General features: G+C 40.2%; 1 long non-coding RNA gene across 1 annotated transcript in view; it reads right to left on the minus strand.

The window, feature by feature from the left end:
• Positions 1-18,698, minus strand: part of LOC108446582 — a 26,180-nt gene extending 7,482 nt beyond the window's left edge. Inside the window, exons 1-2 of the long non-coding RNA XR_001861791.1 lie at positions 16,824-18,698; positions 10,893-11,047 (exon numbers count right to left, since the gene is read on the minus strand). This is a non-coding gene — a long non-coding RNA (uncharacterized LOC108446582). The remainder of the gene's footprint in view (positions 1-10,892; positions 11,048-16,823) is intronic.
• Positions 18,699-19,502: the final 804 nt, after the last annotated feature.

Below are 19,502 nucleotides of genomic sequence, written 5' to 3' on the forward strand. Positions count from 1 at the left end.
GTCGCCTGCCCGCCACCCCCGGCTGCCACCAGCCCACCACAGACACCCAGTACAGAATGACACCAGCGTACGTGACAGGCATCTCTACTCAAGTGTAAAGGAGAGAATCAGTCTCCCAGCTCCCATTCCCTGCATGACCCATGGTGTCCAATAGTACAGATATAAGAACAACAGAAGAGGGATTGAAAATGCAAAGCCTGCCCCACATAGATTCAGAGCCCTCTCCTTAAAATACCCTTCTTGGAGGGTCATCCTATCTCTACCTCTTTTTCTTTAACATCAAAACTTTTAGGAGGGTTGGATTTATTTTCTTGCTCCAACACTTCTAGCTAAACTGAAGTAGAAACACAGCTTTGGTTCACACAAATTGACGAGCAGCAGATGCCCCGGGCTGATTCCACAGGCCCACACGTGGCAAGAGTCAACCTGGAACCATGTATGGACCAGACGAGTTCTATCCTGTGGAGAGCAGCACCCCTCTAACACTTTTCAGCTGGTGAGGATGGCTCTGCCTCCACTGGGAGCTATGGTGTAGACCCACACTTCTCTCCAAGTGTATGCTCTCTTCGAGTATCATGCTTTGCCAGGGCTGGTGCTAGCCTGTTTGCTACCACACTCACTGTGGGAGAAAATCAAGACTTAGAAAGTTTTTCCTAGTTGTTGTAAACTTCTGGTGGAAATGAACCCCAGTAGACCAAAGGTAAGATGTCCATCTGATGGAGACCACCCTATCACAAAACCCACCTTGCCATGTTCTCCTGCTGAACATGAAACACTTTTATATCTGTGACTACAGGAAATAGCTTTTCAATCTCTGTGGCTCAGGTGCTTGTTCAGGTTCTTCCTCCTTCAGTTAATTCTCCGCATTTTGAATTTCTTCATTCTGCCCCTCACCCCACACCTGATTCTTACCAACTGTTCTACTACTGAACTTTTGTAATTAATTTTACAGAATGAAAAACTGCAGAAACCAGCTCAGAATCAGGAGATTTGCAACAACTGACTATGCTTATTACCTACAGAAATATAAATGCCCAAAGAAGATAAAATTCTCATCATAATAATGAAGAAAATGTGAGAGAATGTAATTTTAAAATTCCAGTACTTATTAACTAAACAATTCAAGTGGGGGAATTGAAATTTACATGAAATAATTAGAAATACTAAGTATTCTTGAAACTCTCAAAATACATTTTAAGTGTGAAAAGTTCATGCATCCCCATGCAATATTACTATGAAAAAATGGTTTCAATATTAAAATCCTATCACTGCAATGCATATGTCATTTTTGTTGCTGTAATATAGATTTTTACAATGATCAATTCGCAATTATTAGCCTGAAAAGCATCTCAACAGACAGAAATAGAGATGAATACCTCATTGCTATAGAGCCAACATCAAGTACTTTAGTAATTTTTTTCCTTTTCTTTCAAAGGAGGAAATTAAACCTCTGCTTATAAGATTTAGTGGTCCTTCAAAAAACAAAGGCATTAGAATGAGTGACACATGATCAAAAAAAGTGTATTTGGAGTGTCAGAGCAGTTAATAAGCTGTTGGACTTCGAGATATTAAAACAATAAATTTAAGATACAAATTCATGAACAAGAAGAGCTGTGAAATGGTAGGCAAGTGCTCTATAGCATTCCCTTTATTTGCTTTATGACAGTGAGTCCATGTATATTACAATTCAAATCAAAATCCATTATGGAGACAGAGGGAAAAAAGGTGGGGGAGTGGGACCCTGTTTTAGGGGACAAACTGTAAGAGGGATCAGATAAAGTGAGGAAGAAGAAAAAATGGAATTAAAGTGTCAGACTTCACCTTCATCATTTTACTTCTATCTTCCCTTATCTTACTGATTTGTATTTAACTGCTGGGGTAAGGATTAATCTTTCAACTTTGAATACATAAAATCCACCAACTATTTTTGTTACTTATTCTTGCATGTAAAAATCATGTAAACAGCACAAGATTAGCGAGTTATGTTGCTTACATTATAAAAATCAGCCACATGGCATTGTGTTTTCCCAATTCATTATTATTACACAGAGTCACAGATTATCACACTGGGAAATGCTATTGAAAAATCATAAACCAAAAAAAATCCAGAGGAAAATGTCGTGTAAAGCTTTAAGAGACATGGGTTTCTGGTGGATAAAAAGCTGGGCAGGGGTCAGCAATGTGCATTTGCAGCCCAGGAAGCCAACTGCACCCTGGGCCTCATCAAAAGGAGTGTGGCCACTAGGTCGAAGGAGGTGATTCTGCCCCTCTGCTATATCTTCATGAAGCCTCACCTGGAGAACCATGTCCAAATCTGGGGCAGAGGAAAGACATGGACCTGTTGGAGTAGAACCAGAGGAGGGGCATGAAGGACCTCTCCTATGAAGACAGGCTGAGTGAGTTCAGTTGAGGTTGTTCAGTTGGGAGAAGACTCTGGAAAGACCTCACTACAGCTTTTCAGTACTTAAAGGAGTTTATCAAAAAGGTGGAGAGCAACTTTTCACACAGGCAGACAGCAACAGGACAAGGGAGAATGGTTTTAAACTAAAATAGGAGAGATTTAGGTTAAATGTTAGAAGGAAATTCCTTACTGTGATGGTGGTGAGGCATAAGAACAGGCTGCCCAGAGAAGTTGTAGATGTCCCATCCATGGAAGTGTTTCAAGGCTAGGATGATGAACTAGGGCTAGGGACTATGAACAACCTGGTCCAGTGGTTGGTATCCCTGACCATAGCTGGGGAGTTGAAACTAGATGATCTTTAAGGTCCCTTACAACCCAAATCATTTTATACTATGATATGGGCAATTTTTTGCATGAAAACTTTCGAACTATCAAAACAATGTTCATCAACCAAACCAGCAAGGTTCTAAAATGCAAGCTGTCCAACAGTTTTCACAAATGTGTAGACTTCATAGTTAAAGAAATACATCTTTGGAGGAATTAAGGAATGTTAGTGACCTGAATTTGCAAGTGTTACCTAGAAGAATCCCTTCTAGGGGGGCTGAGATAATGAGAGAAAACACAAAGCACTTTTTTGAAAATTTTTCAAGTAAATAATGAATCTAGGTATCATTACAGATTAGAAGAAATCTATGAGGGAGAATAACCAAGGTGATAGAAAAGAAGATGCACTAAAAAGTTAAACACGTTTGCTGAAAAAAAAAAAAAAAAAGGCAGTCAATTCCAAACCCTTCCTTTTATGCAACTATATCTTTAATGCCAGAGATCCTTCCAGCAACACAGCAAGATGAAGAAGGCTCTAAGATCTGTGTTGACCATGCGAAATATACATTGCTTTAGAACCTGGACTAGGAGTAAGATCAATTAATGGGTGAAAAACACACCTCAGCAATGAAGATCACAGAACTCAACTGTATAACACTGCCTCAGAAAAGGACTTCAAATTTTCTTCTTCGTCTTTGGGATTACAAGTGCAGGCTATCTGCAGTCTTTCTAATAAATAAAGCATCAAACAGAACACAGCGAAAAGTAAATGGGTCAATTGCTGTGTGAGGTCAAAAAACCAGCTTTACCCATTGACTTAAACAGTATTGCACTGGGTGCAAATTAGGATTAGTATTTGAGTAATTCTGTACCAGACAGTCAATTTGTATGATGAAAATAGAACTCGCCTACTCAATACTCTATTTACAATTGCAAATGAAGGATGAGATTGATAAATCATCCAATTTCTGCCAACTTCTACACAAATAAGTTACCTATAGGCCAGAATTAATTTGTTGCAATGACATTGCAAGGTCAGGTGTCCCAAGGAAGCAATGTGCTAACCCCTCCACAAAGGGATGATGGCAGTCATTTATTTGTCCTCTTTGGGCTCAGAACTGATGTCTTTAGCAACTTTTTTTGACATGAAGAGGTGATGGTAGGTCATATGAGAAGGTTCTGAACCAGCAATTTTATAGTGACCTGCATACTGAATGGAGAAGAGCAGTAGCTGCATTCCCAGTATTACTGCTGGTTCAAAGACTGTGAAAATGGAATTTAGAGAGCAAATTTGCATCCCTGCATAATCTCACATGCCAGGCTGTTGTAGGGAATAGGTGAATATAAAACTCCTATCTGCATTCTTCATATGTAATTTTAACATACTCTTTTCACCTGGGAAGTCTGGCTCAATGAATCACTTGTCTTATCTAAACTCTTCTGCCTTAAAAGTTTGATGAAGGAGTATGAAAAACTACAAAATCTCTCTGTGGGAAGAGGAAAAGCAAAACAAAAAGTTAAAGAAGAACTAAGCTCTTCCTTAGCTACTGCCAAGTATCAAATTAGTTTCTGTTCATTTGAAGACTCACTTTGTATTAACTTTTCTTCTGACATTATAGGAAACAGAACTTGCCTGAGGCTTCATCCTTTAAAGACTGTTTCTGAGATGTTCTGTAATTGTTGGTTGTCATGAGGTTGCCTTGCTCTTGGATCACAGTTTGTGAAGAGAAAAATCTGAACAAACATATTATTTTTAAAACCACGATGGTACAGGATAGCAAAATGTCATTCATGTCCCATTTCTGCATAGTGATCTTTTCCCTGCATTTGTGAGATATATACATAATGGTATGCTTAAAGGGAAAAATGTGTTTGAAAGAAAAAGACCCTGTTCAACAGTTTAAAATGCAAAACAAATCCTATTTACCAGAAAAAGAAATCCATATCAATGCCTATGATTCTCCTCGCCTCCAGATTGTGATGGAAAAAATGAGGCAGTTAAAACAAAAACAGAAAGTTGTTTTTAAGTTTGCTTGGAGCACTGAGATGGAAGGACACTAGAGTGTAACTTAACAATTAATCCTGATTCTGTTCCTTATTGGACACACTGGCAAGTCAGTGAGGATCTGTTCATATAGCTCTTAACTGAATTTATGACTGGGTAATGAAATTGTTGACCCTGAATGCAGGTGTTTCTAAACAGTGCAGAGGAGCAACTGTTAGTAACCATGAACAGTAATCTTAGAAAACCATATTTCACACTGTGGGGGAAAAAAAAAAAAAGTATGAGATTTACTCTGTACCTGTCACAAACATAAAAGTTAAAAGGAAGCAATATTAAAGTAAGTGCTCAGGTTCTGTCTCTATTCAATGGAGAGAAGTGTGGCCTTCAAAAAACTTCTAAAGGGAAATTTCAGGCACCTAATTCTGGTGTCTAAGTGCAAACACCCTTAACCTTCTTTATCTTGGCATTTTTTTCCCTGCTACTTTGGTGAGAAAGAAAGCCCTTTGTCATTACATCCCTGGAGACTGCTGGGAGTATAAAGGCCAAGGAAGTGGTTGAGTTCCCATCCCTGGAGGTCTTTAAAAGACATGTAGATGCTTAGGGATGGTTTAGTGGTGGACTCGGGTGGGACTCGATCTTTAGGATCTTTTCCAGTATAAACAATTCTGTGATTACATAGGTCATTGGTCATTACATAGGTATTGAAGGCAGGACCTTGTAACTCAGTTGCACAGTTTGAGAGATGTAAGAAGAGGAAGGCTGGAGGCTTTTTCTGCAGGAGGACATCCTAAGACAAACTGATCCATCTACTTACTTACCATCCTTCTAGGAACATTTTCTCCAGAAACACATTGTCTGGTGAGCACCTATGGAACTGCATGACAGAACACTAATACAAACACAAACAAATAGTTGCAGCTGCAAATACAGTCTTGAACAAAACTTTTTATCTTCTTCCCACTGGAACAACCAACCAACTAACCAAATGTGCAGGTACCAGATAGGCCATGTCACTCCTTGGGCTTCAAACCACAGCAAACTCACAGCTGTGTTACTGACTCCTTTAGGCAATTAGGGAACAATATTTTTGTGAGTAGTGCCGGAGTTTCCTCACTTAGAAGATGGTATATTACTATGTATCAGGTATCTGACATAACTGATGAAATATTGAGGTATGGCTTTAGCTATCTTGCAGAATTAAGACCAATGAGTCTGAAAGTCATTCCTTTATGAGAGCTGTTAGGCCAGTAAATATTATGAAACATATAATTTGTTTTTATAAAAGCAGACCTCTATGACTGAAGAAAAAAAACCTCTAAGTCTTGTATGTTTTAAATCCTAAGTAAGTTATCTGGGAAAGCACGTTTGAGAATGCAAGAACTTGTGCAATATCATGTCACTTTTCAAATTACAAGTTATGAATTTATGCTGCACGGTTAAACAATTTTTGTAGCTTTTCAGCCTGACAGTACAAAGTGCTAGTTATACATGACATAATGAAGTCATACAAGACAGAAATGAATTATTCATGAAACAGGTTATACTTATTCTGAAAAATTTTGCATTTATTATTTTTCACGTATTATTCTATATAGCTGGAAAGAAAACCTGGGAACAAAATGGGTGGGAGGTCTTCACAGACAAAGAACCCCAGACACACAAACTTTTCTAACTGTTACAATTTCTCAAACTGTTGCAGGTCAATCTCACTCTGTTAAATCCAGGTCTAATAATCTGCTGCTGTTAGGGGCGGATATAATGACAAAGTAGTCTCTTAGCGTGTTTGAGATGGATAAAATAGCAAAATACACTCAGAACCTGCTGCAAGAACTTGAAAAAAGGAACAGAATAGATTTTTTTCTCAGAGCTGCTGTGTAGGATAAAGAGCACCTACTGAACCTAACCTTCACTCTTGAACCTTATCATCATATTTTCTTCATCCTTAAAATGATACATTAATTAGGTGTGTCTTTAAATTATTATAAAAGAATATGAAAGAAGTTACTCCAAAATTACTTTGCTTGGTGAAATGGTATTTTTAAGGTGAGCAAACAATAAATTTACCTTTTTCATATAATGTCAAAGTTTATTATTTTTCATTATTGAAAGTAAGAGGTCTTTTATCAATACAGGTGACTCTTCAATGACTTCTGTGCATGCATTCTTGCTCTCTTCCTGAATAATGTTTCATTTATAAAACAAAAAAAAAGAACTGTTTTATGAATTCAGTTATGACAATGGAGGAAAGAATGAGCAAAGCAGAATGTTAAAAGTAGAAAAAATTTCCTTGCAATTGGCAAGGCACTACAAATACACCTAGTGCACTTGTAAGTATGGGGATTGTTCTCTGTGATGAACAAAAATGCATAAAGCAATTCAGTCCTTCAGAGGCCTGGATTTTGTCTTCTTTGATATGAACACTGAGACAAGTGTTTGGAGTGCTGTTCCTGATAAGAAATAAAATGTAGTAGGAGAAGGCATTTGAACAGTGTAGGGATAGTCACACTTGTAATGATTAAACACAGTTTCATACAGAGTAATTTCAAAAGCAAAATCATTACAAAGGGAAGAAAATATACTTTAAAAAGAGCTTTATCTGACATGGCAGCACTATTCTAATGTTAGTAACATATGCTAGTTTCATAGTCTCTGTTTTGATTGTTTATGCAATCAACTATGTGTGCCAGGGTCCTAATAACTGCAAAGCTAAGCATCCCATGTTTCTGCCTTCTTGTCCTTTTCCTTTCTCATTGATATTCTCAATTTTTAAAAGTTTTGCTGTTACTGTGTTTACTCTTAACTTCCAAAGAGGAGGATCATGGATGTGTAGAAAGCAAGTGTGGCAAGGTTAACCTTAGCAGACTGAGAGGAAAGTATGGAAAGACAACAAACTGCAGATTTTTAAGGACCCCAGAGGACTAGGACACCACTCTAGGAAATAGGAAATTCAATGCGGGCTTGTTTCAAAGTTTTCTGAATCACTTTGCTCTTTTCATCCAAGGTAATCATATGCTAGAGATCTGCACAGTAAGATCACAGAGAAAAACCTCCATACAACAGGACAGATAGGGCTGGAAAACAGCTCTGCAGAGAAGGACCAGCAGGGAAGCTATCTTGGTGCCCGTAAGTTCAATGTGAGACAGCCGTGTACCCTGTTGTGGCAAAGGTTAACCACATACTGGGCTGCACTAGCAAAAGCTTAGCCAGCAGGTCAACAAAGTCGATTATTTCTCTTTATTCAGCACTATGGAGGCTGCATTTGAAACACAGTGATCAGGTCAGGGCTCCCCCAGGTGAGATACGTTGTCAAAATAAACTCCAACAGGACATAAGGAAAAAATTATTTCCAAAGGTGGGTTAAGAACTGGAAACAGCCTGTCCAAAGGGGTTTTGTCATTTTCACCATGGAAACATTCAAAATCCAACTGGGGAAGGCCGTGAGCCACTTCAATGACCACTGAAGTGCTCTGCTATTATCAGGAGTTGGGACTAGATAACCTTCGGGGATTCTTCCTGAATTACGCTACGAACTATTAGGAAACCCATTTTCCTAGTTATCCACAAAGCAATTAAAATGTCATAATTCTGCTGTCATTTTTATGTAGCACAGGCCAGCTAAATAAAGAGATCCATTATGGTTCCCTTGCTCAGCCATTCATTTCCATCCTTATATTAACTCCTCACTTGTGCCAACATAGAAGGCAGTAAACTAGGCAGAAAAACTTGTCCAAGTTAAAAATGGAATATTTCTTTTCCTTTCTCCTCTGCCCTCACCTCTCTTTGTCCAGCACAGCTGTTTATGTGGGCACAGCAGCAGGAAAAGTAATCCAGGGAAGGCCAAATGTCTCTTTGTCAGCTTCAGGAGTTTAAAGTGATGGTTAAACTACAGCATAAATTTCTCTAGCTTACTCACAGCCAATGCCCTTCAGCTCTCTTGTAATAAACTGTTTCTGTGGGTATAATCTCTCCTTGTGGTTTCTGCTCAGTTAGCTCACCTCAGGCAGTAAGCTGTGACCTCTGTGGCATGTTACATCTGCTATGTGATATTAACCACATCAGAAGCCAAACTTTTTAAAAATGTCAAATAATTTTTCATCCCTCATTTCTTAATTCCTTATTTACAGGGCACTAAGGCCCTTATGTGCCCTAGAGGGTTTCCAGCTTTATTAACTACAACATTATGACAAGATTCAAACCCACTGAAAGTAATTTATGATGAACTTTTTTTTCCTTTAAGTGGAAGAACCTAAAAAGACTAGTCACTGAAAATACACCTCTTAATCTTGGTAGTCTATGTCTCCATAAGTATAATACCTTTGTAACTTTAAAGGACAGTGTGAGGAAAAAAAAAATGTTAATTTTGGGGAGTATCCAGCTAAAGCAGTGTAACATAGACATAATGTTAAGCTGTTACAAGTGTTCACCAGCTCCAGCAGCTCCAGGCCTGGGGATTCCTCCTGCCTGGCCACTGGAGCCCAGCCCAGGGGACCCAGGGTCTCTGTCCAGGCTGAGGGACAAGGCTGATGCCTTCCTCTTTGCAGGTTCAACCAGCAGCAAAGCCGAGTACATATCCCAGAGACACACAGACACACACTCATGTGGACACACACATTCACAGAGGACACCAACACAGCCAGTCACACAGAGAGCCACAGACAAGGTACTGCCCCCAGCGGCTCCCACATTCAGGACTCACACCAGACAGAGGCAGAGGCAGAATGTCACTAGTGCAGGACACACAACAGGTTCTTGGAATCACAGAATGGTTAGGGTTGGAAGGGACATCTGGAAATCATCTAATCCAAGCCCCCACTAAAGCAGGTTCACCTTACAGCAGGTTGTAGAGGATCATGTCCAGGCAGTTTTTGAATATCTCTGGGGAAGGAGAACCCCACAACCTCTCTGGGCACCGTGTTCCAGTGCTCCATCACCCTCACAGTGAAGAAGTTTTTCCTCATATTCAGATGGAACTTTCTGTCTTATAGTTTCTTTCTGTTGCTCCTTGTTCTGTTGCTGGGAACCACCCAGAAGAGCTTGGCTCTTTCCTCCTTACACCCTTCCTTAAAATATTTATATACATTGATAAGATCTGCCCTCTGTCATCTCTTCTCCAGGCTAAACAGCACCAGCTCCTTCAGCCTTTCCTCATAAGATAGATGCTCCAGGCCCTTAACCATGTTAACCTCCATTGCTGGACCCTCTCCAGTCTCTCTTGTACTGAGGAGCCCAGAACTGGACACAGCACTCCACATGTGGCCTCACCAGGGCTGTGTAGAGAGGCAGGATCACCTCCCTTGGCCTGCTGGCAACGTTCTTCCTAATGCAGCCCAGGATACAATCAGCCTTCTTGGCCCCCAGGACACACTGCTGGCTCATGGACAGCTTGTTGTCCACCAGGACCCCCAGGTCCTTCTCCACAGAGCTGCCTTCCAGAAGATCAGCCCCCAGCTGGTACTGGGGCATGGGGTAATTCCTCTCCATGGGCAGGACCCTGCACTTACCTTTGCTGGACTTCATTGAGTTCTTCTCTGCCCAACTCTCCACTCCAGGTCCCACTGAATGGCAGAACAGCTTTCTGGTCTGTCAGCCACTCCTCCCAGTTCTGTATCATCTGCAAACTTGCTGAGGGTGTGCTCTGTCCCTTCATCCAAGTCTTTGATGAATAAGTTGAACAAGCCTGGACCCAGTACTGACCGCTGCTAAACTACAGGCCTTCAGCCAGGCTCTGTCGCTGATCACAGCGCTCTGAGAGCCACCACTCAGCCAGTTCTCAACCCCCTTCACTGTCCGCTCGTCAAACACTTCCTCGGCTGTGCACAAGCACACACACATTTATGGATCCCCTGAGGACTTGCATGGCCCTTCTGCCCACCTGGCACCCCTTCCCACATCGCATCCCCCTTATTCATCCCACAGGTCCCTGACTGACTGGCTGGTCCCACTGGATCCTCACTGCACACATGAAGAACTCACACACTTGTCCCATGGGCATCCCACACTCACAGGTTCCCCCAAATACCAGCACAGACCTTCTGCCCACCTGATAACCCTGCCTGGACCCAGGGCCTCCTACTCCCCAGCTGGTGACTACACATGCATACCCTCCGCATGCACATGTGGTTTGGGGCAGGTATGGCACTTAGAACTGGAGTCTTTACTTACCCACAAATTGAGTGTGTGGCTGCTGAGAAATCATTTGAGCTACTTTAGTCCTCAGTTCCTTTTCTCCAAGGCAGTGGTGAGCCCTCCTACATCACTGTGCTGTTCTAAAGATCAGTGCACTCAAGTTTTGATGTTGTCAGACATTTAAATAAGGCCTACAAAAAAAAAAAGGTAGTATCTTGATGAATATACCGAACAAAAGCTCCCTTCAAAGCAAAAGGAAGATTAAAAAAGGCACCTCACTAAAGAGGTTCATAGCAGAAAAGAGGAGGAGGGAATTCCTTTTACCCAGCCTCCGTCAGGTGCCCACATTAGCAGGACATCACAGAGGTAAAAGGGAATCAACCTTCATGATGTTCAGAAGGCAATTTATGTTATGTGTCATTAATTTTTAGAGGCATTTCATCAGCTATGTCTACAACGAGAAGCCTTCCCTGGTCCAGGCATTCACTGACTATCACAGCTAGACTGCACACACAGACCAACCCTTCACCTACCACTGGTACTCAAAGAAAAGGAATGTGCTTTGGGGGAGGACAGACACAGCACATTTCAGTTATTCCCTTACCTAGAAAGCTAGGAATGATATTAAAATGAACCACACTACAGAGGTGTAAACACAGCCTTTGTGACTGGTTTTTACAGCCTCCACTTGCTTTTTTAGAGTCACCGTGGATCTGTATCTGAGCAAAAACTGAATTGGGTCCTATATCCCACTCCAGTAATGTATTCATAGCCTTCACATTTAGAAAAACTAAGAAAACAAAATACTTCTAATAACTTCTATTCTTAGTCTATGAAGCCTTGGTCTATGCACAAAGCTAAGCCTAAACTAGGATTACCGAGAAAATCACACAGACCACCTGCCTCTGAAGAAGATGAGATCACACAAAATCACAGAATCATAGAACGGTTGGGGTTGGAAGGGGCCCACTGGAGGTCATCTAGTCCAACCTTCCTGTTCAGGCAGGGTCCCCTAGAGCTTGTTACTCAGGATTGTGTCTAGATGATTCTTGACTTTCTCCATGATGGAGACTCCCCAGCCTCTCTGGGCAATCTTTTCCAGTGCTCAGTCACCTGCACATTAAAAAAGGTTTGAATTCATATTCAAGTGGAACTTTCTGCTCATTGCCTCTTGTCCTGTTGCCTGGCACCACTGAGAAGAGCCTGGCTCCATCCTCCTGACGCCCTCCCTTCAGATACACACATGATAGGCCTGGCTCTTAACCCTTCTGTAGCTCCCTTCTCATGACTGCTGTTGGCTGACTGTTCAGTCTGGCCTCTGCTTTTCAGTTTGTGAGTTGTCTAGGATTTCTCTTCCTCTTGAAAGAGTTTTAAGAACTGCCTCATGAAAGGACAGGGGGCCTTGGTGATTAGCCTCCTTACTTAGCCAGTATGTCTCTCCAAATAGGAAGACAATTGACAAATAAGATGTAAAACACTACAGGACTCCCCACTGCGGCTGCTACATAATGACTACCTGTCATTAAAAGTGTCTCAGAAGCTTTTAATAAACTCAGACAAAAAAATCTTTACAGTGGCTGGTGTCTCAGAAGGCACAATGAGATTTATTAAGAATTTCTGCAGACTTTAGACACCTTGGTGTTCATGCAGTACTCAGATATATTCCCATACGGATTTATGATAATTTCCATTCAACCTAGCCCTTTGTCAAGAAAAAAAAAATTTTTTTCTCTTTGAGGAATAAAACTTCACATTTCCTTACCATGTAATATAATTAAATATTATTTGTTTCTTTATTGAGTGTTAAGGTTGGACATGTCCTCCCAGGAGGTACCTCTGTTAAGATTATACACCTACACCCAACACTAATCAGCTCCACAGACTTTTAAAACATGTCACTTGGCTGACATTGAAGGCTGTAAAAGAGAACAAACCAACCCAAAAAAACACTTCATAGTCTCAGCCACCTGACAGTGCATAGATGTAAAGACAGATTTAAACTTTTTAAGATTGTTCTTAGAATTTTTAAACTGCATTGGTAGTCTTCACTTCCTTTTTTACTGCTTTCAGCTAATTTTCTGCTGAACACTAGGAGTAAGCAGGTGTAGTAAGAAGAAACAGAAGAGGGCTCACAAAACATATGGACTACCTTTTACAAAATTAGGCATAATCTGGTGTGTATGTCTAAATTATGCATACAGAACCTAAGAGAAGGTAACTGACTGTGTGCAACACTAATACCTGACTTGTACTGCACAGCAGGTATTTGATTCATGAATTTACTGCATATTTCAAATTTTGAGTGCCTAGTTTTGAAATTTTATACATATCCATTTACTACAACAAGTAACAGTAACGAGTGAATCACTTTTACTCCTGTTGTATATTTAAAGGGTACTTATCCAAGCAAAACAGACAGACATTTGGACAACAGGAAAATGGCTGGTTTAGCTCCTTTCCATTCTATCTAGAGACATGTATTCCATAATGCAACAACAGAAGCTACAAACACCAGTTAACACACTGGAGTATGAAGTGTTCTCTGCAAGGAAAAAAAGAAAACTCACAGACAGCTTGTTTATGACTAGAAGAGTGTAAACACACATCTATTTTATTTAACTCGCTAATCCTCTGACACAACTTGTCATGTGTTTGATCAGCAGGCTTCTTGTTCATCTTCCACCGCAGAAGTATCTCGGCTTTCCTTGGGGGTATTGACAGCTGGCAGCAATCACAGCCATCTAACTGCCAGTATCTCATTTAAAGGGAATGACATTCAGCTACAGAACTGAAAATTACTTTAATTCACTGTATTGTACTGCGCATCTCAATGAAAAAAATGCAAACTCTCTTGGGAATTGAGACATTTAGACCCTTGTTTCTGGGAAGGGCTTTGTTCATTAATCAGTACTTCAGAAGTGAGCAGCACATGACATCACTTGTTCTTGAGCAGGCCTCAGGTATAAGGCAGCTATGTCTACCATAATCCAATTTGGATATGTTGTCTTCAAGTTAAACATTAGGAAGCAATCTTCTTCAGAATTAATGTAATTGGATTATTTGTGGCCTTTCAAACAAAGGCAGCATATTTTTCAGCAAATCACACTTTCAGAACAAATCAGTCCACCTATCTGGCTTTTCAGCTCATTTATGGCAAGTCAAGTATAAGTTACCCTATAATGTGCTGGAGTGCTGGACTAGAGTCCCACGTAACTTCCTTCTATCCTGTCTTCTCCGATTCTCAAAGAAGGAAAGTCCAGCCAAAAATGTTTTTAATGACAGAGATGGAAGTTGAAAGAACTTTTCTTAAAAATTTCAAGTGGTGTCAAGCTTTCTCAGCATCTTGTCCTGACTTTGAAAAATGTTAGGAGCTTAGTCTCCTAACCCACTGTATATTAAATATCCTGTAACTACCAAGGGGCAATTCCCAGCTTGTCCCAGTGTCAGGTTTTGATATAGCACAACTCCCTAGAAAAGTTAAAAGGACAAACTGAATGTCCCATGACTCTAGAGAACTTCATATATTGCTGTACCGATGGACTAATGGGAACCAGTAATGGGACTGGCACAAGTCATCACTTGTATCTTCTGCAGAGTGGGGTCAATTTTGCTTCTTACTCAGTATGTTAGTCACTGTCCTGGTTACCAGAATATGAGCAGGTCTGTATCAAAATTTCAACCCATGCATGTCTCTATCATATGCCTATCATCTTTCTTGTCCTTCAAGTCTGTAGTTTCAGAGCATTGTAGGCTCCTTAAGCATAAATTGGTCGTCCTGATTTCAGTTCTCAGGAAATGCTAGCTATGTCATGCTTTTATGTATTATTTCTGAATCTTCAGCTGTGTAATCCAGTTTCCGATTTCAATCAGGGTTTTTATCAGATGTCTCTTCTTTCCTGACATTTTATACATTTGGCTTCTGCATCACTAACAGATTCTTATATATTTTCCTAAACTGACTATTGCATCAGTTAAAGCCTAGGTAAATCAAGAGTAGAGAGATTAAAAAATGTCATTAGTGCAGCCGTTTATTATTTTCCCCTTGGGGTGACATCAGATACAGAACCCTTGCAGCTTAAAACTGGTCCAAGGTATATACTGCAGCAGATCGCCCATCTGGTGTGACTTCAGAATATTAAAATCTTCTGCAGGCTATCAGCGCAAGGACCAGTCAAAATCTTTGCAATTGCCCAGACATCTTATTTCACACTGCACAGATTTGTGTGATCTCCAATTAAGATGTTCAGAATCACCATTATTAGCTTGTGATGAATGTTGATCATATCACCCAACCACAAGAGTTCTGCATTTCAGCTGTAACCGTCCAGCTAATATGCAGTTACTGACACAAGGTTTTGTCTCTGATCCAAAATATTACAGAAAATCAAGAACTGTCATTTACAGAGTGTGAAATCAAACAACCTTCTAGACTCTGTTGCACACTGTCACTGTAGATTAACATGATACAACTCCTAAGTGATTGCAAAGCCATGATTTACGTAAGATTGAATCTGAATTAATACGGCTTGTATAAACTCCCAGTATAAAAGAAATGGTTATACAATGCAACTTTGGTTCTAGATACACAGATAATTTTCCTCTATGCCACCTAAAACATAAATTGACAATTACATCCATCCCCACCTCCCTCTCACAAGCCATACTAATAGACATAGGGATAAAACATTCAATTATGAGATTGTGCACATGTACAGTTCAAAGCTAGAAAATACCACAAGTCCGAAAACTCTATAGAACAATGTCATTTATAAAGTATGGATTATTTACTAAATATGGTGAATGTTTAGAAATGACAACAGGTACTTAGTTACTTCTAGTACTATTCAAAGAGTGGAAAGTTAGGTACGGAAAGCAAGCAGTGTTTTTTCTGATATATCTGTTCTGGCAAATTTTCTCATGTAAACACAGGCAGAAAGTAAAAAAGAAAGTCTAGAAAATAGAGTTTAGGTGTTCTAGTCTTCGCATGTTAACATAAGTATCAAGCAGCTCTGTGTATTAATCAAGATGTTTATTATTGTAAAATGCCAGAGCTGTTTTGAATGAAAAAAAAGCAATGCCCCAAAAGCTTGCTGTCTCTGTAGAAGAGAGACAGGAGATACAGACTAAATCAGGAACAACACCCAACAGTGAGAAATGCTGCATTTAATTCTTCATTTCTGTGGGCAGATTGGCAAAGGAGAATTCTAAAGAAAGATTTGAAAAATAGCAATTAAGTTGTTTGTGGATGCTTACATATGACTTCTTCATAGACTGAATGCCATCTGGTGAGAAGGCACAAAGGTACCTGTTTAGAAAGCTAACAAATTAATGATAGGACTGCTGTCATATACTGATTAGAGAGTTAATTTCTTCATATTACAAAAGTTTCCAAGGTTGAATGTGAAGTTCTGCAAGTGAGAAAAAACCTCCAATATATTGTAGCAGAAAAGAGGGAAAAAAAAAGACTAAACAGAAAGCTGGAAAAGATTTTGCCAAGAAAATGTGTTAGAACACTTAGGTCACTAGCAGCATTAATTCTTTTAATCACCATCCAAGTAATTCTGTACAACAGGAATGTATATTTGCAACTTAACACTTCCCACAGTTTTTGAAGTAGTTTAATATCCATAATGATAACAGCCTGCAGCAAAAGGAGTAAGGGAACTAGTCATTAAACCTTTAAGGGAAAAAAAAAAAATCTGTCTTCAGTTTTCAGACTATCAAAAACTATTTTCAAAGACATACCGATTACCTTGAAAGTGTGATTATTCAAAATGTTATTCTCTCAGGATCACAAGAGAATTTTATTGTTAATTCCAAGGAGTCATTAACATTGCTATTTAAATATATCTGTGATTCAGAATTAATATGAATATGTATAATAACATCTATTGAAAGGAAGTGAATTTATTGACTGAAAATTGCTGAAATCCCCAGAACAGTTTGAAAGAATGAGATTTACCTCACCTGCCTTCAGCATTTAAATGTACTCTTCTGGCCTAAACCAGGTATCAAAGCATCTTCTATAGTCAGCGAAGACATAAGAAGGATCTCCAGAGGTTCTTCTTTCCATTTGTTTTAAATTCATATTTTAAGAGTGGATGAACTGCCTTTTGCAGATGTTAGTTTTTCTTCCCTAGATAAAAGTGACAACTTCAGTTAAGTGCTAACTCCTTAATCATAGAAAGAGCCTATCTTAGTTCTTTAGTGATTAGATTGTCCTTAGCCAGAGAGTATGGATCTCCCCCACACATAAATGCTACAAAACTCCCACATATTTTATTTTACAGAACCATAGTACTTGTAAATACTTTCTCATTTCAGTTATATTGTCACTTGTTCCCAGCATCATTAATGACTTGTAACATGAAGAGCTACAGGAAAGTCACACCACCTAAGCAGGACTTGGAGTGACCATTACAGAGACAAGGAGTCTTAGAATGAGTAACACCGTTGTTGGGGAAGAGGAGGGTGGGTGAGTCAAGCTCATGATATGCCTAAGCAATGCAGTTTATTTGGGATAGGTACATTCCGACGCCCAGTTCTCAGCAACATTCCACACATAAGCCTGCCTGGTGCTTTTGCTGATGAGCTCTTTGCCCTGCTCTTGCTCCTGTGCATTCTGTTCTTTCCAAAATAATCTTTCTTGGTGCTCATTTCCTGCAAAGAGTGAAAAAGAGTTGACTGCTACACCACTTTTAATCATGTATACTTTGAACCACCTTCAGGGCAACATTCTTCCTTTTTCCATGCTGTAGTTCACACAAAGAAAGCTGTTTTAAAGTATGTATCATCCACCCAAATGCTGTAGCTGGATTATCACAGCTTGGCTGCCTTTATTAATCTCCCAGCATCCTGTAAGCCTGTGCAGATCTTCATATTCCCTCTCTTTCAATGGACAAAAAGAGGTCTTTGTTGGTGCTTTTCTAGATGGAAAACCTGCATCTGTCCAATGTCCGGATTTGAAGCTCACAAAACATGTAGCAAATAACAATTTTATGAGCACTTAGTGGGGTATATGATTGACTTCTTGCTGACTTCCTGCTTGACTTTAAAATCTTGTCAAAGGCTATCGTAACTTCTTGGAGGAGATTTCCTCTTCATTGGTACCAGCATGATTTTTCAATACAAGGGGAAATGAACTCATGAATGAAAATGAATATAGTTTTGTAGATGGATGGGGATAAGGAACTACATTACTTTTCAGAGACTAATAGGCACACACAAAATACTTTTGGAATTTTTTTTCTCTCAGGTTAATGGTGGTTGTAAAAGTACCAAACAAAGCTCTTGAGCCTCATGAGGTTATTCATGGGATGCACACACATGATGGATTCCTGTATCACACTGTAGATGCTAAAAAAGCTGGCAGAGAAATTTTCCTATTTTTTACAGCAGCTTGTGAAAGTCTCCTTTCTCACGCAAGCTAGCTGTCAACAGTGTAGAGGGTTTTCTACACCAAGACTTTATCTCACAGGTGCAAACTTGTTATGCACAGTCTTGTTTTCCACACTGAAGAAAGTATCTTGAAATGGGTGTCATAGCATTCAGCCAATCACACTGGGAGGTGTATGGTCAAGCACCCAATAATATCACTCTTGTGAACAAAGCTATATAAACGAGTCTGTAATTAATTAAATAATCCCATTTATCCTGGACTTGGACTTCTGTGTCATTTTTCTCACTGTCCCCACAGACAGCAGCAACATCACACCATGGAAAAGAAGACAGCCTTTCACTCTGCCTGATATGAACCTATGGGGAGAAGTAAGATTGGGTTGTGAGCTGTAAAACCTGCCTGCAGAGGCACATGGCAGCACACAGAGGCTTGTCTCCACCAGACCCTGGGGGGAGGAGGTGTCACAGGGCAGACCCCTATGGAGAGGAGCTGGCTGGGAGCTGACAGACGGGGGAACAGCGAGTGATCATACCACAGAAGGAAGTGTGCTGCTGATGTGGCCACACGGGATAGGGCATGTGATGGGGGTAAGGAAATACTGTGCCTTGGAAAAGTGTATAAAATCAACTCATTCCTTTGAATAAATGATTCAGATTCCCTGCTGGTCTGGGTCTGTGATTCAATCGCTGACATGAACCCTCTTGATCTCACTCACTCCTCATCACTGTGGATACACCCAATCATCACTAGACCCTTCTTCAGGAACTGTTCCTGACCCTGACCTTTGGCCTGACTTCTTCAGACCTGCTTCATCATCACAAAGTCACCTGACAGTCTGGACTATTGGTAAAACCTGACTATCACCTCTGGACTGGTCTTTCTTGCCTCGGTTGCGGTCAGTGGGATGGGCCCTGGCTAGCAGGACCCTTGTCCTGATGGCCATGGTATCTTCCTCAGCACCACATCCCTTAGGGAAAGCTGGTGCTCACCGTGCCCTGACACTTAAACAGAGGCTGAGATTCTGCTCTCCCTAAATTTTCCATTTATAAGGTAACAGAAACTGTCAACTGGCCTCTACTTTTCTTGCAAATACACCTTGGTTTAATAAGTCTCCATTCTGGTTAGATTGTCATACAATGAACCAAAGCCATCTTGAGACTCTATTGCCTATGGCCAGCTGAGGAGAAATCCTGTAATTGTTACGATACAATTTCTTACACTTGCCTCCCTCCCCTCAAACACATACC

This window comes from Corvus brachyrhynchos, unplaced genomic scaffold (genome assembly GCF_000691975.1).
Source record: "Corvus brachyrhynchos isolate BGI_N302 unplaced genomic scaffold, ASM69197v1 scaffold202, whole genome shotgun sequence".
NCBI classification, from domain to species: Eukaryota; Metazoa; Chordata; class Aves; order Passeriformes; family Corvidae; genus Corvus; species Corvus brachyrhynchos.